Source organism: Podarcis bocagei (genome assembly GCF_964188305.1).
Source record: "Podarcis bocagei genome assembly, chromosome: 8".
Taxonomy (NCBI): domain Eukaryota; kingdom Metazoa; phylum Chordata; class Lepidosauria; order Squamata; family Lacertidae; genus Podarcis; species Podarcis bocagei.
The window spans coordinates 4166500-4189740 of record NC_138133.1 but is presented as its reverse complement, the minus strand read 5'-3'; the positions used below and the strand labels follow the sequence as shown (position 1 = coordinate 4189740).

At 47.0% G+C, this 23241-nt stretch overlaps 1 long non-coding RNA gene across 1 annotated transcript; it reads right to left on the bottom strand.

The window, feature by feature from the left end:
* Positions 1–11796: 11796 nt before the first annotated feature.
* Positions 11797–22380, bottom strand: LOC308594000. The gene is made up of 3 exons (XR_014011206.1): positions 22255–22380; positions 12284–12617; positions 11797–12039 (listed from the first exon to the last, which is right to left on the bottom strand). It is a non-coding gene; the product is annotated as an uncharacterized lncRNA (long non-coding RNA).
* Between the last annotated feature and the right edge of the window lie 861 nt (positions 22381–23241).

Sequence of the window (23241 nt, the reverse complement as noted above, 5' to 3'; positions counted from 1 at the left end):
CAAGAACTGGAGGTGCCGGCGGTCCCGAGCCTGACGCCGGTCCTCTAGCCGATCGTCAATCTGTAGACTCCATTGGATAAGGGTGTCTAGCGTGGTGGGGCGTTCCATCGTGGCCAGCTGGTCCAGTATCTCATCTGAAAGCCCCTCGAGATACTGGTCCCGCAGTGCCGAATCATTCCAGGTCAAGTCCTGTGCCAACAGCCGAAACTCCGTGGTATATGCGGCCACCGTGGACTTGCCCTGTTTCAAACGCCGAATCGCCCGGTTGGCTTGACTCCCTTTCTGGGGGTTGCCGAACGCGGCCTCCAAACGATTGCAAAATCCCGTATAGTCTGCTAGCAAGGGGGAGTCTTGCCTGAGTAGCGGCAACGCCCACTTGGCCGCCTGGTCCTTTAACAAACTAATCAAAAAGTGCACCTTGGTGCGGTCGTCAGGAAAGTTCCGGGCTCGCCCCTGAATATACAACTTGGCCTGGGCCAGGAACATAGGAAAGCTGGCCGGGGCTCCATCAAATTTCTCAGGCAAAGCCACTGGGTACTTGCCAGGAGCCGGGGCGTCGGCCCCAGGAGCCGGTAGGGCTTCTAAGCGTTGCTGAAGTGCCACGACCGCGTCACTGAGCTGCTGCACGGTGTGGGTCAAGGCCTGGTTCTCCTGGGCCAAAGTCACCAGTGCAGCCGCCTGGTCCTCCATAGCCTCTGGCTCTTCCCGAACGCACCCCTACGAAGGGGGAGTGCGGGTGTGGCGGGAGCAAACTGTGCTGGTCCCGGGGGTAAGGTACCGTGAGTGTAGCAGAGTCCACACGAAGCGGGGCGAGGTCCGATGCAGAGAGACGGGCGGGGAACAGGAACGCTGGAACAGAAGGCTGAGCAGGTAACAGGAACACCGGATGGTCGGGAACAGGAGGCCGAGCAGGGAACAGGAGTACTGGATAGTCAGGAACAGGAAGCCGAGCAGGGAACAGGAGTACCGGTTAGTCAGGAACAGGAGGCCGAGCAGGGATCAGGATCACAGGAAGGTCCGAAGCCAACAACGACGTTGCTCCCGCAACCTGGGGCCGGGATGAGTGGGCTTTTATCTTCTTCTAAGGTCAGGGGCGGTCCCGACCCCCAGGAGCCCCGCCTACTCTGGCCTTAAGGCGAGCACTCCTCCTGGGGGCAACTAGTTCCCTTCGCCTCTCTGCCCTAAGCCTCTGCAGATCAGGAGAGGCCGAAGGGTTACTGAGCCCTGGAGGAGGCTCACCTGTGGCCACTGAGTCATCAGGCCCCTCTGGGGCCAGGAGGACTTCACCTGGGGCCAGCTCCTGCTGCACTGCCACAGGTGCAGGCTCTTCAGCATCTAGGCCTTGCCCCAGTTCAGCCGGCCCTGGAGGCGGGGACTCCTGTGCAGGCTGGGATTCCTCTGTTTCATCCTCCGAATCGGAATCCCAGGCCATCACACCTTCCTTCCTTTCCCTCCCTCCCTCCCTCCCTCCCTTCCTTCCTTCCATCCTTCCTTCCTTCCTTTCCCTCCCTTCCTTCCTTCCTTCCTTCCTTCCTTCCTTCCTTCCTTCCTTCCTTCCTTCCCCTTCCTTCCTTCCTTTCCCTCCCTTCCTTTCCCTCCCTCCCTCCCTCCCTCCCTCCCTTCCTTCCTTCCTTCCTTCCTTTCCCTTCCTTCCTTCCAATTATGATTCTTCATCAAGCGAATATATTTGCCAATGTGCGAGATATCCCCTTTGCAAAGTAATTCTGCACCAGTTGTACACATCGAAAGCAACAGGTCACCTCAAACAGAAGGTACTCCTGTCTCATTCACTGCCTCCATAGTATGTAAGTCCAAACATTTCCTCAGTAAAAGACACAATGATTAAGAATCCAGAGAACTTGCTTGTTTGTGCATAAGGTACCCACCTGAGTCACTGTCTGAACTACTCTCTTCCTTTTGGGTGGAAACAGCAGCAGATTTGGGGGTAAGTGATGGCATAGCCACAGGTCCTTTAGTTGATGTTTTCTTCTTGAGTTTCTGAAAAAGTAGGTTGACCTGAAGGCCAGTCCAGACGGTCAGGGGCATCTGCAACATCTCTACCATCACAATCTGGCCAGCAGTTCCAGAGAAGCGATTTCCTAAGTAGTGTGATGTGTTTTGTCTGACTGGTCCAGGGGTCTGCAACCCGTGGCTCCGGAGCCACATGTGGCTCTTTTACACCTTTGCCGCGGCTCCGGGGCGGATACTAGCGAGGGGAGGAGGCGCATTGTGCGCCCTGACACTCCCCACTGTGGCGGGCACTGTACTGGCTGTGACGTCGCATGGGGGCGGTGCGTGCGTTAGTCACGCACTGTCCCGACGTCACCTTCCCGCCCGCCCGCCTGCTACATTGTAAGGGGCATGTACGCTGGTCACTACATTGAAAGGGGGCATGTACGCTGGTCACTGTTTTGAAGGGGAGTGAAGAACACACACACAAAAAAAGGTAACTTGTTAATTTAACGTTTATTTCTATGAGGAGGAGTAATTCTGAGGGGTCAAACAAAGAAATAATAAAAAAGTGACAAAAAAGTTATTTTTATAATGACGAGTTTTGCGGCTCCCAGTTTTTTCTTCTTCGGAAACAGGTCCAAGTGGCTCTTTTTGTCTTAAAGGTTGCAGACCCCTGGACTGCTCTACCAGCTGCAATTCAGGATGAACTGAAGCTTCAGAGTCGTCTTCAAAGATAACTCCGCCCTCAGTGCGTTCACAATCTAGTCTATTCTTGAGATATGAATGTCGGTGGCCAAGTTCTCTCTGACCAGGAATGGTCACAGCTGGTGCACCAGCCATAGGTTGGTGGGAGGTGCTTCATGCTGCTGACATCACTTGGGCATCCAAAAACAGGGCTGAATCTGACAGCACCCAAAGCAGAGAACTTGATTCCATCAAATATAATCCCATCCAGAACATGATGAACAGGGCCGGCCCAAGACATTCTGGCACCTAAGGTGAACCACAAAATGGCATCCTCCCTGCCAGGGAAGAAGGGGCGAGTGAAGACCTACCTCAGGAACAAGAGGTGTAAATCAAATCAACATTACACAAAAGTGAGAATCAAAGGCTGTCATGGGGGGGGGCACTCTTCATCATGCCAAGCAGGGTCAGGGGTCAGGGTCCAGGAGACCCCCAGAGGGCAGCCCCTGCCATTTCCTCCCTAGGGGGAGAGACCAGCAGTGCTTCCTATTTGCCAAGAGGCTTCAGAAGAGACTGCTGAGGAGGAGGCAGGTGTGTCCTCCAGGGAGCCCACCACAGCCATAGCTGACACCGAAGAAGCGGACAATGCATTCCTTGGAGGCTGGATCTGCTGCCCCTGTGGATTCTGCCACCTGAGGGGATCGCCTCACCTTGCCTCACGAGTAGGCTGGCCCTGATTATGAACACTTGCTCTCAGATCAGATGAATCACCTACTATCCATATCTCTGTCTTGCCTGAATAGAGTTTTGGTTTATTAGTGCTTATCTCGTCTCAGCCACTGTCCTCTCAGCTACTGCAGTGAGTCATTGGGAGGATCAAAGGGGTGACATCATGTGCTTCATCTCCAGCTCTTGGGAGGAAGGGCAAAATCTACTGCTATTGCTACTACTATTATTATTAATAGAGGACGGGTGGTGTACAAATTTAATTAATAATAACAATATCATGCCCATTGGCCTCAGTCTCAAGCCTTGGAATGTAATAATACCAATAATAATAATAATAATAATAATAATAATAATAATAATAATAATAATAATTTATTTCTACCCTGCCCATCTGGCTGCGTTTTCCTAGACACTCTGGGCAGCTCCCAACAAAATTAAAAACACAATAAAAGGTCAAACATTTAAAACTTCCCTAAACAGGGCTGCCTTCAGATCTCTTCTAAAAGTAGGATAGTTGTTTATTTCATTGACATCTAGCGGAAGGGCGTTCCACAGGGCGGGTGCCACTACCGAGAAGGCCCTCTGCCTGGTTCCCTATAACCTCACTTCTCGCAGTTTCTTTATTATTATTATTGAGAACAATCAATGGATAAGCACAGAGAGCCCTTTGATCTCTACAGGCCTTTTCTGTCCAGCCCAGGACTATTTTGATTTTGATTTTTACTCAATGTGTGTTACTTCTTCATAAATTTTACAGATTCATATTTTGGGAACTTTGTCCATATTAAGTTTTTTTTAATGATGTAACCTGAGTTTGTCAAGAAAGAAACCTATTCAGAAATGGGATTTTATTAGCAATTCCTTAAGTTTCAAAAATGTATGATTGACCAAAAAAGCTACCACCCCCAAAACCAAACCTAAAACAAAAAATAATCGTTTTGTAGAAAGATCATGTATATTGCTCTTTTCCATGTTTTGATACCGACACTGAAAGCTGAATTTTCTGTGGGAGATAATTAAGGCTTATAATGATCATTGGGTATTTCTAACTATATCAAATATTGTTTCACTGAAGCCATTTAAATGGCTTGATTAGATACCAATGGCAATCCCACTATTGTAAGCCTTGGTGTCCAACTCATTTTGTTCCATTTACATTTGAGTTTGAAATTGACAGAATGACTCAATGGACTATCTAGGCTTAAAGGCAGCTACTCTACAAGTCCAGATTGTTGAGGCAATGTCCTGGCTCTCCCACTTGGGCGCAGTACTTGGACTGGAAAGAATACATATTGTAGCAGTGGTGCGAGATTCCAGGAGTTCCAGGCACGTTTACACAGGGTCCGTGTTTCCTTTTGGGAGTGAGGCACAGCTGAGACTGTGGCAACTTTATGACATATGGTTTATTTTCACATATATACAACCTGAGCTTACGACTGAGGGGTTCACAGCATAATCACCCCAAGAAAGTCTTGCTTCCCATAGACACAGCTCTGGATTCAAAACATATATCAGCCATCCTTGCCCAAGGATTAAGGCTTTCTGGGAAATGATCTATAATGAAATGAAAAAGGTATTTAAATACACTTTCTTGAAGAAACCAGAGGCCTTTCTTCTGGGCATTGTCGGCCAATTGGTGTCAAAGAAGGATAGAACTTTTTTTATGTATGCTACAACAGCAGCAAGAATACTTATTGCAAAGTATTGGAAGACACAAGATTTACCACTCTGGAAGAATGGCAGATGAAGATGATAGACTATATGGAACTGGCAGAAATGACTGGCAGAATCCGAGACCAGGGAGAAGAAATGGTGGAAGAAGACTGGAAGAAATTTAAAGATTATCTACAGAAATACTGTAAAATTAAGGAATGTTAAAATGATGTTGGACTGAAAATAAGTGGTTTTGGTATCAAGGCTAATAAGAACATGTAAATATAGATAGTTATTTGGATGAAAATATATAGTTATAATAGGTTAAGATTATAGAGTAAAGATAAATGAAAGAGGGTAAGGATTTGCTGAAAGGACTTTGTAAACGGGAATACAAAAGGGGAGGTGTGAGGAGGTCAAGGAAATAAGCAAATGAACTTAAAGATATTGAAAAATGGATTATTTCTTTTAAAGATATTGTTCTTTCTTTTTTCTCTTCTTTTTTATTTTTTCAACTACTGGGTTTTTTTAGGTCCTTTTTTGGTAATTTTCTTGTTAGCTGTTCTTTTTTCTTTTCTCTTTTTTGTATGTTTTGTGTAAAATCTTAATAAATATTTTATAAAAAAACAAAACAAAACATATATCAGCCATTGTGTTCTGACCCTCTCTCCAACCTGCTTTCCTTCCTGCCCCCCTCTAGATTACACCACACAAATTCAACTCTAAGACTCTACTTCAAACTCTGCCTTTGCCTGCTAACTAACTCTGAGCTGAGGGAGGGATCCCGCCCATTTGCAGTCTGGTTAGAGCATAGAGCTGATAACGCCAAGGATGCAGATTAAATCCCTGTATGGGACGGCTACATATTCCTGCATTCCATGGGGTTGAACTAGATGATCTCCAGAATCCCTTCCAACTCTACAATTCTATAATTCTTTGGCTTTCCTAATGGCTCATTACCTTCCCTTTGTAATGGCTCAACACCTAGGTGATTACCTGGTCAGGAAGCTGAGTGGGCTTATATTTTTACATTTGCCTTGATTAAATTCTAACCCCTACTGGACCCAGACATTTAGGGGAATCTGGTACCCTCAAACTTATAACACTATTCTTTGAAGAAGTGTCTTCACTTTTGAAAGTTTATTTCAATTCCAGTGAGACCTAGAATTTTGATAGCACATCATACTTGGGAATCTCTAGAGGCTTCATGAGAAGGTTATTCAGAATCCACAGCATGGTCATAGCTATGCAGTAAAGTATTCTAACCAATGTTTTTAGGTGTATCTATAAAGGATAGAAATTTACTTTTTATTAAATGAAAGTTGACTATCTAGGTCTGTTGATCTACTTTCCTGGTGTTTGCTGGAGATCTGGGACATTTGCCTGGGATCTGAGACATTCATTGATTTCATTTGGGCCAGAAAACTTTCCAAACATCTACCTTTTATCCTCCCAGTCTGTTTTGGACTACTCTGCATGTAAACTAATGAGCAACTTTAAACTTGCCTGCAGATAAGCAAATTAAGAGAGCATGCATACAGGACAAATAACTGTTTTGTGTAGCACCCTCTATGAGAAATGCCAGTCTCTTAGTGACTGCACAAGCTTTCAGACACTTTTCAGACTGCCATCAGACTAAGAAGGCATTAGAAGTCAAAGCTACAACAAGGTTGTAATCCAAGAACATTTTCCTGAGAGCAAGCTTCATTGCAAACAATGAGACCTACTTCTAAGGAGTCACACGTAGGCTGACATTATTGCTATCATTCTGATTGCTTGCACTCCATTGCAGGATTATACCACAGTGTTGCTCTCTAGCCTTTTATTCTTTTTTAAAAAAATAGTTTTGTGAAATAGGCTGAATGGCCAGAACCATCCCAATGCCATCTCCATGCTATGGAGATGATAAAACTGTGAAGAATATACTTTACCCAATACAGTGGTACCCCGCAAGACGAATGCCTCGCAAGACGGAAAACCCGCAAGACGAAAGGGTTTTCTGTTTTGGAGGCGCTTCGCAAGACGAATTTCCCTATGGGCTTGCATCGCAAGACGAAAGCCCATAGGGAAATGCTGGCGGTCGGGAGCAAAGACTTTCACCCACAGCCGGCCTTCAGAAGAGGACCTCTTCTGAAGGCCGGCGGGGGGCAAAAGTCTTTGCTCCCCCCCCTGCCCCGGGCGATCTTAAAATGCTGGCGGGCGGGAGCGAAGCGTTCGCTGCCGACCCCCAGCATTTTAAAATCTCCAAGGGACAGCAGAGAAGTCTCTGTCCCGGGGAGATTTTAAAATGCTGGGGGTCGGGAGCGAAGCGTTAGCTGCCGACCCCCAGCATTTTAAAATCTCCCCCTGTCCCGGGAAGGTTTTAAAATGCTGAGGGTCGGGAGCGAAGCGTTAGCTGCCGACCCCCAGCATTTTAAAATCTCCCCCTGTCCCGGGGAGATTTTAAAATGCTGGGGGTCGGGAGCGAAGCGCTGCCGACCCGCAGCATTTTAAAATCTCCCCCTGTCCCGGGGAGGTTTTAAAATGCTGGGGGTCAGGAGCGAAGCGCTGCCGACCCCCAGCATTTTAAAATCTCCCCGTGTCCTGCCTCCCCCCCCCCCGCCTGCCCCGGGCGATCTTAAAATGCTGGCGGGCGGGAGCGAAGCGTTCGCTGCCGACCACCAGCATTTTAAAATCTCCAAGGGACAGCAGAGAAGTCTCTGTCCCGGGGAGATTTTAAAATGCTGGGGGTCGGGAGCGAAGCGCTGCCGACCCCCAGCATTTTAAAATCTCCCCGTGTCCCGGGGAGGTTTTAAAATGCTGGGGGTCGGGAGCGAAGCGTTAGCTGCCGACCCCCAGCATTTTAAAATCTCCCCGTGTCCCGGGGAGGTTTTAAAATGCTGGGGGTCGGGAGCGAAGCGCTGCCGAACCCCAGCATTTTAAAACGCTGTTCCGAAGGGGGGGCGGGGACACCTGCCCCAGCCGCCCCACTTCGGAAAGCTGTTCCGAAGTGGGGAGGGGGGGCGGGGACACCTGCCCCAGCCGCCCCACTTCGGAAAGCTGTTCCGAAGTGGGGGGGGCGGGGACACCTGCCCCAGCCGCCCCACTTCGGAAAGCTGTTCCGAAGTGGGGAGGGGGGGCGGGGACACCTGCCCCAGCCGCCCCACTTCGGAAAGCTGTTCCGAAGTGGGGAGGGGGGCGGGGACACCTGCCCCCGCCGCCCCACTTCGGAAAGCTGTTCCGAAGTGGGGAGGGGGGGTGGGGACACCTGCCCCAGCCGCCCCACTTCGGAAAGCTGTTCCGAAGTGGGGCGGGGGGCGGGAACACCTTCTGAAGGCGGGCAGGGGGCGAAAGTCTTTGTCCCCCCTGCCTGCCTTCCCAGGGGCTTTTAAATCGCCCCGGACAGCGGAGAAGTCCTCCGCTGTCCGGGGCGATTTTAAAATGCCGCCCGCCAGCATTTTAAGATCGCCCCGGACAGCGGAGAAGTCCTCCGCTGTCCCAGGGTTTTTTAAAATGCTGGGGGTGGGAAGAAAAGCCCTTGTCCCCCCCCCAGCCTTCAGAAGAGGTCCGGGGGCAGACTGTCCCCGGACCTGGTCCGAAGGCGGTTTCCCTAGGAACGCATTAATTGATTTTCAATGCATTCCTATGGGAAACCGTGCATCGCAAGACGAAAAAACCGCAAGACGAAGAGACTTGCGGAACGAATTAATTTCGTCTTGCGAGGCACCACTGTAATCCAAAAATCAGAACATCTATCAGTATACACATGGACTATTGTTGGGGAAAAGCATTTGGTTTTTCAATACAATACAATTTGAGGCAGAACAATACCTTGCTTCCTGCACTCGGAATGGTCTTGTCATGCTAAGGCTGATATGGTAAAGTAAAGGTAACAGAAGAAGCAGCTATGAAGAATATTTATACTGCAAACTGTACATGGATGGAGTGGAGAAGAGAGAGGTCGAAATAAACTATAGGACTTAGTGCACTTCCTTCACTAGACTTCTTAGACCCTACAGATCTTGTGATGATTGTCTGCCATTGTTTCTCTATTCACATGGCTCTCCCATTGCTCCCCCCAAATCATTGCTTGCTTGTTCACTACCTCTTCCCTTTCCAGTTTCTCTATAGAGTGACCTGTGACCAGTTTGGGGCACAATGCTTGCTTAGAATCATAGAATCATAGAATCATAGAGTTGGAAGAGACCACAAGGGCCATTGAGTCCAACCCCCTGCCAAGCAGGAAACACCATCAGAGCACTCCTGACATATGGTTGTCAAGCCTCTGCTTAAAGACCTCCAAAGAAGGAGACTCCACCACACTCCTTGGCAGCAAATTCCACGGTCAAACAGCTCTTACTGTCAGGAAGTTCTTCCTAATGATCTCTTGCTTGATCTCTTGCTTCCTATCATCAGTTTAGCTCTTTGTTTCCCAGCCTTGGATCCACTGGACAACTGGGAGGTGGCAACAGGAGCACCAAAACCTAGGCTTGCGTGTCCTAAACAGACAAGCTATTGGATTCTCAGAAATGAGTCATGGACTCATGGACATATGATGATGGAAAAAGAGAGAAATCAACCTCCTCGATGAGTGTTGGATACCAACCTTCTCATACTATCTGATCTCAGCTGGCTAGTTGCATACTGTCACACCAACTTGCACTGTCCCAAGCAACCGTTCATCTTCATCCCATAGCTCCACTCCAAATGCAAGTGACTATTTCCCCAAACATCTCCCAATGCTGTTTCACCACAACAAATACACACACATCAAAGCCACATGCATCCCATGGTTCTGATCAGGACTGCTCTCGCAAAGAGGCATAATTGTAGGGGGTGGGGCACAATTAGCAACATGCCCCTCTTCTCCTTCCTTGTCAGCCTTTATCCCCATCCTTTCTGCTTCACTGGGCACGTCTCACATCAGTGGCACTGGGGATTTAATTGGTTTTGCAAACGAGTGTCAAGTATATGGGGAGACCCGTGGGAGGGAGACTGGGCTATTGTTCCAGAATCCTTGATGGCCTGTTGCAATTTATGGATTGGTTTCTGCTTTTTTGTTTTTGGCTTTCTTCCTGCTGAAACACAGTTTGGGGGTGGGGAAAGAGGTGTGTGAAGATGGAGAAGAAAGGAAACAGTTTCTCAGACAACTTTCATATACAATGTTCAAAATAACTTGGGAGATTTGACAAAAGGAAGCTTCTGCTAGCACTCTTGTGCTCATAATAAACTATTCAGAGCAAGGTGCCTGGTGTAATACACCCCAATGGCACGGAGGAGATTTTTGTAGGATTTAAAAGTTGTTCTCAGGGACCAGCATAGTGGAGGGCCGATATTATCGAAAGCAAGTGTCACTACATTCCAGTAACAAGAAATACCATTTGCCCTGAAAATGTTGTGGAATGTGTAGCAATCAATTATCACTGCTAACATATTCCTGAAAATCAACTCAAGATGCTTATGTGAACAGCCCATCTTCCACTTCAGGGGACAAGGCTGCTAGCATCTACACCCAACTGCTGGGCTGGCATTTCAGCTTGTCCTTTACCCCTGAAACAGCATCAGGAAACGCTGACTTCCATTTTCAAAAATCTAGAAGCCCTGTGATCCCTTTTAAAAATTATAAAGCAAAAGTGTATGCTCAGGATCTTGTAACACTTAATGAGTCTAATTTCTGTGATCCTGAGAATGCACTTTTGGTTATTCTTTGCAAGAAGAATCCCAGGAACCAGCAGGCATTCAGTGATCCACCAAAAACTGGTCACTGATCCACCAGTGGATCACAGTTTACCTTCTGACCACCCTTCGTCTAGAAATCACTCTCCTTTGCCACAGTATGTAGAACTCTGTGATGGGCTTGGACATAAGTTTCTCAACTGGTCTGGGAAAACAATTTGACTTCTTTCTCTATCATTGCAGAATGGAGATAGGTAGAAATGCTGTATACGTTGCCACCCAAACACAACAGACAGCAATTTAACTGTACTATGTCAACCATTTTATTGCAAGTCATCCTGAAGGGTAGGATATTAATACTCTAAATAAATACATACCACATTGTTTGGGAGAATGGAGGAAGAGAGTCTGCCAGAGTGCTTTAACAATCAATTCTTCTTCACAGGAAACTCTGGGAATTGTACTTCTGTGAGGAAAACAGGGTCTCCTGCTGCCCCGTCCTCCTCTCTACAATGTGTCACCCACCACACCTGCTTCAGCACTGATTTTCGGCAAGATCTCACCAGAAATCAGAGGTGGAGGCAGCAGAGGGCCCATGGGGCACTCTGCCTTGGGGACTTCCACTGCCCAAGGTGGCAGCTTCACCCCACCTCATGGGTGGGCCAGCCCTGGTCTCGTAACTCTCAGCACCCTTCACAAGTTACACTTCCCAGGATTCTTTGGGGGAAGCAATGACAGATTAAAGTGATATTGCTTTAAATGTTCAGGACAGATGGGACTTCCTTTCTGCTTCACACATGTCAAGCATGACTCCTCTTGCTTTGCCTTGGCTGCCTCCGGTTCCAGAGCCAATAAGTCCAAGACTGCAATCTAATTTGTTCCAGAGGTCTGTTCTTAACCTGAAACTATACTTAACCTGAAGCACCACTTTAGCTAATGGGGCCTCCTGCTGCCACCGGAGCATGATTTCTGTTCTCATCCTGAAGCAAAGTTCTTAAACTGAGGTACTATTTCTGGGTTAGCAGAGTCTGTAACCTGAAGCATATGTAACCTGAAGCGTATGTAACCCGAGGTACCACTGTACAAGGGCAGGGTGTGGACAAAAATGCAGATTGTTATACGCCACCCACAATCTCTGCCAAGAGGTAAAAAGATTCCAGGGGGTTCCAAGTGTTCACCCAAAGTTGTGTTTCCATTGGGAAATCAAGGCATATGGAAGAAATATGGTTTATTTTATGCCTATTTACAGCTAAGCCTTCAGTGGAAGGGTGCAGAACATTACACCCCAAGATGGTCTCTCGTTGCTCCTCTCATAGCTTCAGCAAGCTTGGGTCCAATGCAGCAGCCAGTCGTGACCCCCGGTTTCTGAGTACAGTGGTACCTCGGGTTAAGTACTTAATTCGTTCCGGAGGTCCATACTTAACCTGAAACTGTTCTTAACCTGAAGCACCACTTTAGCTAATGGGGCCTCCTGCTGCTGCCGTGCCGCCGGAGCACAATTTCTGTTCTCATCCTGAAGCAAAGTTCTTAACCTGAAGCACTATTTCTGGGTTAGCGGAGTCTGTAAACTGAAGCGTATGTAACCTGAAGTGTATGTAACCCGAGGTACCACTGTACAGCCTTCTCCATTGAGGGTCGCAAGGAGCTCTGCTTTCTTCCACCTTCTTCCCAGCAGTCTTTGCAGAAAACAACTCCTCCCCTTCCACTTCCAGACCCTTTTCCTGTGGTGACATCATGCCCCCTGTAATCCTTTCTTGTCTAATGCTGAATGTCTCACCTTTTGTCAGGGAAATGACTCTGCTCTCACGTGTCTTTGTTCTTAGATGGCAGACTGTAAGCCCAGCTCCCGAGGCACTTGGCTTGACCCCACATTTTCTAATTTCAGACATTATGAGTAGAACCTGGCACCCAGGAATCTTGGGGGATCCTTGCCCCCTGCAAATCTGTAACAAGATATTAGTAAAAATGAACAAACATTAAAATGCATTCTATATTAGGAGACATTCCCTCTTAAATGCATATGGATTTTCATGAGGGCATATAATTATGGCCGCAAATAAAATAATCCGCACTGAAGAATGATTGGAGTGGTTACACATCACAAGGTAAAGAGGTCTCAAGAGGTAGCAATGAGGCTTCCGGGGACATTAGGATAACTTGCACACAGTTGTGGAGATTCAGGCAAATTTAAGTCTTGTGCAAAACTCTCAGCAAGGTTTTTTAAAAACTGGGTAGTGCCCTCCCACCCACTTGTTTGTCCATTGTGAAGCATTTACTTTTGTGATCTTGCATATTTCTAGGGACTTTTTTCTTCTTCAGAAAGGCAATGTGTACACCCAAGTACAGAAATACCTGCATAGGAGCCCAGAATGTAAAAAGGGAGTGGAGGAGGAACTGAAGGGAGGAACAAATCAGGGCTCTTTTCCAACAGGCTTCACCCACTAAAGTGGACAGTAAGTGATGGAGCAGCAAGGTCAATGGTGAATGAGAAATAGGAGTGGGGGGTGTTTGCAAGCAAATTGTGAATGCAAAAAATCAAACTGAACATCCTGCTTGCAAAATAATGCCTCTCTGTGGACCAGTGGCGTAGCGTGGGTTGTCAGCACCCGAGGCAAGGCAAGTAATTTGCGCCCCCTAACCCGTGGATTTGCGCCCCCTAACCTGTGGATTTGTGCCCCCTAACCCTAACCCCCAGATGTTGCGCCCGGTGCGGCCGGCCCCCCCTGCACCCCCCACGCTACGCCACTGCTGTGGACACAGTTTCTATTGTTCATCTAGGAACCACAACTGCAGTATGAGTGCCTGTCTTGTGCTATTTTCAAACATGTCACAGATCTTACCCCCATTTTCTTCCTGCTCACTGCTGGTGATCCCAGGCTCCCATGGGAACAATGGAAGTCGTATTTCTCTTTCAGTAATTATGTACTAGCTATAGCAATTAATGTCTTCTCTCCAGAACAGAGAAGGCTCTGCTTACACATTGCCTTGGCCCCGAAGGCTGCAAGATGCAGCGCGCAACAATGCAGTCATATGGGTCCTGGATGAAGATTTTAATTCCATGTTGAGTGATGTATCAGAACATCTTAAATTACATTCTCATATAATCATACCCCGAAAGTCTTTTGACCAATGTAGAGCTCAGCTGCATGACTTGAGTGGAACTTGTGTACTTCTTTGTGCAGATGAGATGACAGAGGATCAAACTGCAATTAAGACAAATAATCCCAAAATCCATGAGAAGTTCCTTATGGAAAAGGGTCTGAGTCTTGAAAAAACAACTGAAATTGCTCGGGAGGTGAAAAGTGCTCTTCGCTGTTCTAAATAGTTATTTGCTAGATTGTTATCTCCAGATATTTAGTACAGCATCAGACTATTAGCAAGAAAACCCCAAAGAAAATGCCTTCAATTTCTGCCTCTTTGTAATCCCAAACTGGCTGATCAGTATTACTGGTGTGGAACTCCTAAACACAGATGTTTACATGTGTCCTGGCAAAATCTACAACATGCAAGAAATACAATTTTAAAAGAACATTTTGCTAAATCATAATGTATCAGAATTTCCATGGTGTTGAACAACTCTGCCAGTGTCCTCAATATTACTGAAATCCATTCTTTTCTCATTGCTGATTGTGAGTTAAGTGACAATGCATTGTGGATGCTAGTAGATTCCAGCTCACCAAACACCATTATTCCTGATCATCTGCACTCTGTGAGATCTGTTGCTACTTCTCCTTCTCTACATCCTTCAGACATACATCTCAGAGGGTATTGTTAGTCTCCCATCATTATCATTTTTACTGTGAGTCCAGAACACAAAGGTCACACTGCTCAAGAAAAGTGTATATGGCCCCAAAGAGCATAACCATACTAGGATGGAACCATCAAAGAGCTCTTAAATTGGTTCAGACTTCAAACAGCATAGAACCAGTCCTACAAACAGCAGAGAGTTCCCATGCAGGAATATGCACTGCATTTCTGGAAGTCTTCAGAGACACTCCAGGGGTCACCAGAAAATTCAAATACAAGATTCAGCCAGAAAAAAAAACCTGTGCCATTGCAGCTATGGTTGTGTACTCACTGTACCTTTAAAGCACTTTCAAAGTGCATTCTTTCCCTCAAAAAATTCTGGGCACTGTAGTTTACTCCTCACAGAGTTACAGTTCCCAGCAACCCTTAACAAACTACAGTGCCCAGAATTCTTTGTGGGAAATAATGTGCTTCAAATGGGCTTTAAAGGTATAGTGTGTACACAGCCATAGGGTGCCACTCAAGGGATTCCCAAATTATACAATGCTAACATCACTGAGCTTGTTGACACCTCAGAATGTGTATGCCACATGGCATAGGCGCCGACTCCATGGGGCCTGAGGGGGCTCGAGCCCCCTCAAAAATTTTGGGGGGGGGGCTCAGCCCCCCCAATAATCTCGGGCGCCCTTCCAGCAGAGCGCCGCCGCCGTCCCCCGCCTCCTCCCCACCTGCTCCTTCGCCAGCCAGCCAGCCAGCCGCGCGCCCTAATCGGAGAGCCCCGGCCGTCCCCCGCGAGATTAGGGAATCCCCGGGGGCGGGGGCTCCTGCCTCGCTGCTTCGCAGCACCACCGCCACTGCCAAGGCACTGCCGGAAATCCCGCGAGAACAGGGGAATCCCGACTGGCCACACCTCCCAGCCAGCCAATCGGCTGGCTGGGGGGGCGTGGCTTGCCCTATTTAGGGCCGGAGCCACTTTATTTGCATATTCATGAGCTTATTTATTATTCATGAGCTTTCCCGGGCCCCCCCAATATTTTTTATAAGTCCGCGTCCCTGCCACATGGTTGTAGTCAAATCACAAATCAAACACTATTATGGACTGACATTCTCTGTCCCATATCGGTGAGAGCTTGCTTACTCTCAAAGAAGCGAAAGCTTTTGGAACTGCTGCTCTATGCTTGTACTATCACCAGGTTCCTTGGTAGAAAAATACCACATGCATGCTGCCTTTATCACTCCAGAAGCCTTATTTATATCTGGACACATGCCAGAAAGTTTGATTTCTGCCACATCGGTGTTCCAGCATGTTGTCCATGCAGTATTTTGAGAGGCTGCAGGTATTACATACCTCCATGACAGTATCCTAGCATATGGCAAGAATTACAGTATTTTTTGCACCATAACACTCACTTTTTTCCTCCTAGAAAGTAAGGGGAAATGTCTGTGCGTGTTATGGAGCGAATGCCTGTGGGTGGCGGGGGGGGGATCTGCTGCAGTCGTGAGCAGAGGATCCATGGTTCCCCTTCCTTTCCACCTTCGTGGTTACAAAGCATGGATCCACATGGATCCTCAGGATTTTTGCATTGGGCTACTCCAAACTCACTGTCAGATCACATGTCTGTGGCCACAGCATGAACCACAAAAATCATATATCCACTATTTCGTTTAGAATATTTTTTCCTTGTTTTCCTCCTCTAAAAACTACGTGCGTGTTATGGTCTGGTGCGAAAAATACGGTAATCTGAAGATGGCATTATCCTGAAACATGTCCCTGAAAAAAATCAGCAATGTGGACTGCTACTCAATAAGAAATATCAATTCAAACAATTTACTGGTGCTCCTACGGTGCCCTCAGAGAGGGTTAGTAAAAATCTGTGTAGTAAAAAGGAGTCATGAAGCTCCAGAGCCAGACCATGAAGACACCTGTTGGTCTTTCCTTGGATTTTCCAAACACTGCTCAAAGTCTGTAAAGCAACATGCTGCACAAATAGCCCCCTTTGTGCTATCTCTGTGAGAAGGGTGTAAAAACTGAGTGGGAAATTCTAAAACATTTCACAAAAGTTTAGCATTCCACTGCTGCTCCCAAACACTGACTGAGGGCCCACCCCCACTTCTGCTCGTCCTGTGATTTCAAGTCACAGGTCCAAGGGGGGGGGGGGAGCGGTTGTCCTGCCACTTTCCCTGAGAAAACCCGCTCTTTGCCGCTGAATCAGAACAAACATCAACCCACAGAAAACCCAATTAATGTTTGTTCCGATTCAGCAGCAAACAGCAGGTTTTCCTGGGGAAAGCGGCAGGACAAATAAAAACCCCTCTTGGGCCCATGAGTTGAAATCATGGCAGAAACAGAAGTGTGTATGGTCCCCGACTCCCATGTGACTGAGGTGGGAGACATTTCAGGACTTGGGGCTTATCCACACTAACCTTTTGCCCCACTCTTTCCAGGCTTACTACTACCACTTCTGCTACAACTACTACCACCACCACCATCATCACCACTACTACTAATTAAATTTGTATACTGCCCTTCATATCTCCCTTCATCTGAGATCTCAGGGCAGTTCACGGCTGAAACAAATGGCAATTCGTTTTTTTGCAGACTGCCGTTAGCTCTGATTCTGCTTTAATGAGCAGTTTTTCACAGGGAAAGCTCTGGGACAAAAAAAATATAGCACTTGGAGCTTTAAAGTACAGAGCATACCTGGAAAGTGCAATGTAGTGGAAAGGTAAATGTAGATAAGCAATTACTTACAGGATATAAAATTTATTCTCAGATCTGACCATAAAGCTCTGTCAGTCCTCTTTACCGCAAGAGGTTCTAATAAGACCACCCCAAGAATTGCTAAATGAACTGTGAAGCTGATGGACTTCGATTTTGAAACTGTCTGTCTTCCTGGAGCCACAAATGTGACTGCTGATTGCTTATCTCGCTTGTCTGTACCCCATCTAGACTAGAGGATGAAGTGAAATCTAATGATGAGGGAGAAGTTATCATTACACAGACACGCGAGGGATGGTTTCCGTTTCAGGATGGGCAGCACCCATAAGGAAAGACCAAGTAGTGAAGGCCCATTTAGTTAAAAGAAGGCCTTCCAAGACGAAGAGACAGTGATGCCTCGCAAGACGAAATTAATTCGTTCCGCAAGTTTTTTCTTCTTGCGAGTTTTTCGTCTTGTGAAGCACGGTTTCCCATAGGAATGCATTGAAAATCAATCAATGCGTTCCTATGGAAACCGCCTTCAGACCAGGTCCGGGGACAGTCTGTCCCCCGACCTCTTCTGAAGGCTGGGGGGGGGGACAAGGGCTTTTCTTCCCACCGCCAGCCTTCAGAAGGCTGTTCTGAAGGCTGGCGGTGGGAAGAAAAGCCCTTCTTCCCACCTCCTGCCCCACAAGCTCCGGGGACAGGAGGGCTTTGCTGCCGACCGCCAGCATTTTAAAAGCCCCTGCTGTCCCAGGGCGATTTTAAAATGCTGGCGGGCGGCAGCGAAGCCTCCGCTGTCCCGGGGGGATTTTAAAATGCTGGCGGGCGGCAGCGAAGCCTCCGCTGTCCCGGGGGGATTTTAAAATGCTGGCGGGCGGCAGCGAAGCCTCCGCTGTCCCGGGGGGATTTTAAAATGCTGGCGGGCGGCAGAGAAGTCTCCGCTGCCCCGGGCGATTTAAAAATGCTGGCGGGCGGCAGCGAAGCCTCCGCTGTCCCGGGGGGATTTTAAAATGCTGGGGGTCGGCAGCGAAGGCTTCGCTGCCGCCCGCCAGCATTTTAAGATCGCCCGGGACAGTGGAGAAGTCTCCGCTGTCCCGGGAAGGCAGGCGGGGGGAGCAAAGACTTTTGCCCCCCCCCCGGCCTTCAGAAGAGGTCCAGGACCTCTTCTGAAGGCCGGCGGTGGGCAAAAGTCTTTGCTCCCGACCGCCAGCATTTTAAAAGAGGTCCCTGGAGATTTCCCTTTGGGCTTTCTTCTTGCGAAGCAAGCCCATAGGGAAATTCGTCTTGCGGAACGACTCAAAAATGGAAAACTCTTTCGTCTTGCGAGTTTTTCGTTTTGCGAGGCGTTCGTCTTGCGAGGTACCACTGTACTGGAACACTGACAGATAGTCAACATGCTTTCCAGGACTTCTACGTAGTAAGTGAACAATTATAATTTTGTTGTTTTATCAAACTTACAGGGTGGTGTTGGTTCTTGTTTTGTTTATCATTATGTTATGTATTTTGTGAGCCACAAAATGAAGGGTGAGCCACAGATGAAGGGTGGTATATATATTTAATAAATAAATAAAATATTTGATTTTTTTATTTGGGAATGATTCTAACTAAACAGCTACTTTGACAAGACTGTGGTGGCCAGATGGAGACAAGTTGAGGTAATTACAAAAAGTATGTCATAGACAAGTCACAGAGGGCGAAATCATATCAATGGGTGTAATGAGACTTGCTCTTTCTCTCCTTCCTCCTTCAGATTTCTGCCACCGCCACACCCCCCCCCCCGTCCCCACTCCCATGTGCCCCAGAGAATCTCTCAATTTCCAGAGCAATTTTTTTTTGGGGGGGGGGAGTATGAGGGTGCTGCAGGGGGAGGAAAGGAAGAGGAGGACCCAAGCATAGTTTGGTAATTTGGGGGTTGCATACATTTTTGAAAAATCTGTGATCTTTGTTCTTTGTGTGAAATATGTGCCTAACCCTAACCTTTAAAATATTTTAAATAAAATTAAAATGACCTGAAGTGACATTTGTTGCAAAAATTGGAACATAGAATCAAAGAATTGTAGACTTGGAAGGGACCCAAGGGTCATCTAGTCCCACCCCCTGCAAGGCAGGAATCTCAGCTTGATCATCCATGGCAGATGGCCATCCAACCTCTGCCTAAAAACCTCCAAGGCAGGAGAGTCCACCAGCTCTCGCGGGAGTCTGTTCCACTGCTGAACAGCTCTTAATGTCTGAAAGTTATTCCCGAATGCTTAGTTGGAATCTCCTTTCTTGCAACTTGAATCCTTCTTAAATTGTGGTGCCCGGAATTGGACACGGGACTCCAAGAGCAGTCCTGTTACTTCTCTTGGTGTAGCCTAGAATAGCATTGGCTGTCTGTTTCAGTTAACTTACAGAAATACCTCCAGAGTAATGGCATAATGTTTATGACAATTTCCTTGTACCATCCAAGACCTAAAAGCCTGGTGAACAGAAGGACCATGTTAAAAAAAGAGAACCTATAGTTTATTAATTGACACTTGGCACCATGAACACTTTACATGAGTTGCTTTGACCTGTTAAGAGGACATAAAGCCTTTACAAGACTATACCTGTACCAAACACTCTGGAGTAAAGACCTTTTGATGCAGCAATTCATCCACAAGTTAAGGACAAACTAAATAAATGTAAACAGTATGTGTAGACTGTAAAAAAGGAACAACAACTCACAAATTTGAAACCAGAGACTTCTTTAAAGAGAAACTACCCTATCAACGACTTGGATGATGGACTCAAGGGCATCCTGATCAAATTTGCAGATGACACCAAACTGGGAGGGGTGGCTAACACCCCAGAGGACAGGATCACACTTCAAAACGACCTTGACAGATTAGAGAACTGGGCAAAAACAAACAAGATGAATTTTAACAGGGAGAAATGTAAAGTATTGCACTTGGGCAAAAAAAAATGAGAGGCACAAATACAAGATGGGTGACACCTGGCTTGAGAGCAGTACATGTGAAAAGGATCTAGGAGTCTTGGTTGACCACAAACTTGACATGAGCCAACAGTGTGACGCGGCAGCTAAAAAAGCCAATGCAATTCTGGGCTGCATCAATAGCAGTATAGCATCTAGATCAAGGGAAGTAAAAGTGCCACTGTATTCTGCTCTGGTCAGACCTCACCTGGAGTACTGTGTCCAGTTCTGGGCACCACAGTTCAAGAAGGACACTGACAAACTGGAACGTGTCCAGAGGAGGGCAACCAAAATGGTCAAAGGCCTGGAAACGATGCCTTATGAGGAACGGCTAAGGGAGCTGGGCATGTTTAGCCTGGAGAAGAGGAGGTTAAGGGGTGATATGATAGCCATGTTCAAATGTATAAAAGGATGTCATATAGAGGAGGGAGAAAGGTTGTTTTCTGCTGCTCCAGAGAAGCGGACACGGAGCAATGGATCCAAACTACAAGAAAGAAGATTCCACCTAAACATTAGGAAGAACTTCCTGACAGTCAGAGCTGTTTGACAGTGGAATTTGCTGCCAAGGAGTGTGGTGGAGTCTCCTACTTTGGAGGTCTTTAAGCAGAGGCTTGACAACCATATGTCAGGAGTGCTCTGATGGTGTTTCCTGCTTGGCAGGGGGTTGGACTCGATGGCCCTTGTGGTCTCTTCCAACTCTATGATTCTATGATTCTATGAATCAGAAAGGGACATTTCAGGTTTTTGTGGCCTTTACAGATTGGAGACTCAACTATTCTTAAAGTTGGAAAGGAAAGAGGAGAAGGAAGGACAAGTCACAGTTCCTGAAGTTATTCTGCCTTCCAGGGCCTCAGATGCCTCTCTGACCCTGAGTAACAGCGCAGGGTAAAAGAGGCAGCTGTTTTTATAACTACTATTCAGCACAATAAACAATCCATATTGCTGGAGAAGAAGTGCACTTTTATGGAAACTGCTTTGGGAGGTTCTCCAGGAACACAAAGTTCTAACCCTCAAGACCCTTCTTCCATCTTATTCATGACTGCCAACACTGACTGACAACAGCTCTCCAGAGTTTCAGACAAGGGCCATTCCCACCCCCACCTGGGAACTGATCCTGCAGGCAAAAGTACCACTGAGCTACAGCCTTTCAGCAGAAAAGCTGTCCACCCATCATAAATAAATAAATAAGATTATAATGCCTAAATACTGCCATGAAGGTTGGGCACCACCTTCAATCTCTGCCGAGTGGGAGCAAGATTCCAGGGGGTCCCAGGCACTCACTCAGGGGCCCAGCAGAGGCTAGTGTTGTTGAGAAACATGGTTTATTTTGCACATATTTACACCAGGAGTCTTTAATGGAGGGGTGCAGAACATGAGTACCCCTAGTGGCCTCTCTCGTTGCCCTTCTCCTCATTGCTGCAGGACTTGAGTCCAAAGCAGCAGGGAGTCATGGCTCCCGGTCTCTCAGTACAGCCTCCTCCATCCAGCAGCACATGGAGTTCTGCCCCCTGCCTCCTTCTTGCTCCCAGAACAACTTTAGAGTTCAAAAAGGACACATTTGGCAGCTTCCCAAATCTCCTGTCTCTGTCCACTCCTCAAAGCAGCAGGGAAGGATAGGCATTTGCATTGCCAACGGCCAGTGCCGGATTTACGTATAAGATAAACAAGCTATAGCTGAGGGCCCCACTCTCTTGGGGGCCCCCAAAAAAATTTAAAGGGGGAAAAAACACTGGATGTACATTTCCAAAATATAAGATAAAAAACAAATAAAATAAAACCTACATACGGCAACAGTGGCAAATGCCTTTAGATGCCTATTAGGTCCATAAATTACCATAGCATATATTCCACACAATTTGTTGTTGACAAAGTGCAGCTGGACATATAAAGGGCCCCATTACCTCCCGCAGCTTAGGGCCTCATCAGACCCAAATCCTGCCCTGCCAATGGCCCTCAATGGCCCAGGGCTTGGCTCTTCCTTGTTTCTCAACGGCTCTGACTTCGCTAGCCTGGCCAGGCTGGTCTGCATAAGCTAAGCCAGTAATTTCTTGCCTAGCTCAGTTCTGCAGCTTGTATTTTCCCTTCATATCCCAAATATTATCTAAATTTTACCATTTATTAAGTTCTGCCATTCACTAGCATACTCTGGTACCCTAGATCTATGACAATATATACATACCTGCGATAAATAAATATTAGAAAGAGGACTAGATTGTGGTCCCAGTTATTTACCCTTTTGCCATTGTTCTGAATATCCGGGCTGCGTTGTTTTTCATACCTGCTGTCTCTGCCCAGTTTGTTTTTCAGAATTTTGTCCATGGAGGGCCCTGGCACAATGAAGGGGAAACAAGGAGGAAGAAGAATTAAAGGAGGGGAAAGATAAAGGGAGACAGAAGCTTGTAACAAAAACAGACCAAAGAAGAAAGTTGGTTTTTTTTCACATGCGACGTCCTCCTTCCCAGGATCAAGATAGAAAATGTGCCATTTGTTACACAATGCATTTTAGAAACCTCATTTACCCAAGGCCAGGCAGAACATGGGTATTTGTTGGTTAGCAAAGCATTCGGGAGGGCAATTTCAAGCATGCAAAGGAAAGGCCTTTAAAACAAAAAGACACACCTCCCACAGCTGCAGGCCCAATCCAGCGTCTCTGGAATGATGTTGGGGGCATAATTCTGGACATGGGAGCCAACTCCTAGGGGCCAAGCTCCCCTCCCCCCCACAAGCTGATAGGCATTGCTATTCAAATGGTGTGTGTGTGCCATGTCATGTGATCAGTTATGTGGGGCAGGGCTTACCTTCTCCCCACCCCCACTATTTTATGTAGGTTGGCGCCCCTAATTCTAGATTTCAGGTTCAACAGTTCTATGGAGGGTAGTGTGGGATATAAATGTTCAGAAGAAATAAATGAACACCAAATTGCTAGTTTGTTGTATTGAGTAGTCACAACAGCAAAAGTTGTAATATACTCAACGTTTTTTGGGAGATGCATGTGAACGAAAAAGAGTGTTCACCCACAGGCTCACAATCAAGTAGGCACAATGCAAAAAGGAAATGGATTGGGAAGGGAAGAGGAAAACAAGCAAATCGCAAATTCTTCACAAACCAGGCAGAATGGCCGCTGGTGGAGACAGTGAACTTGTTTTGTGAGGGGGAAGGATGCAAA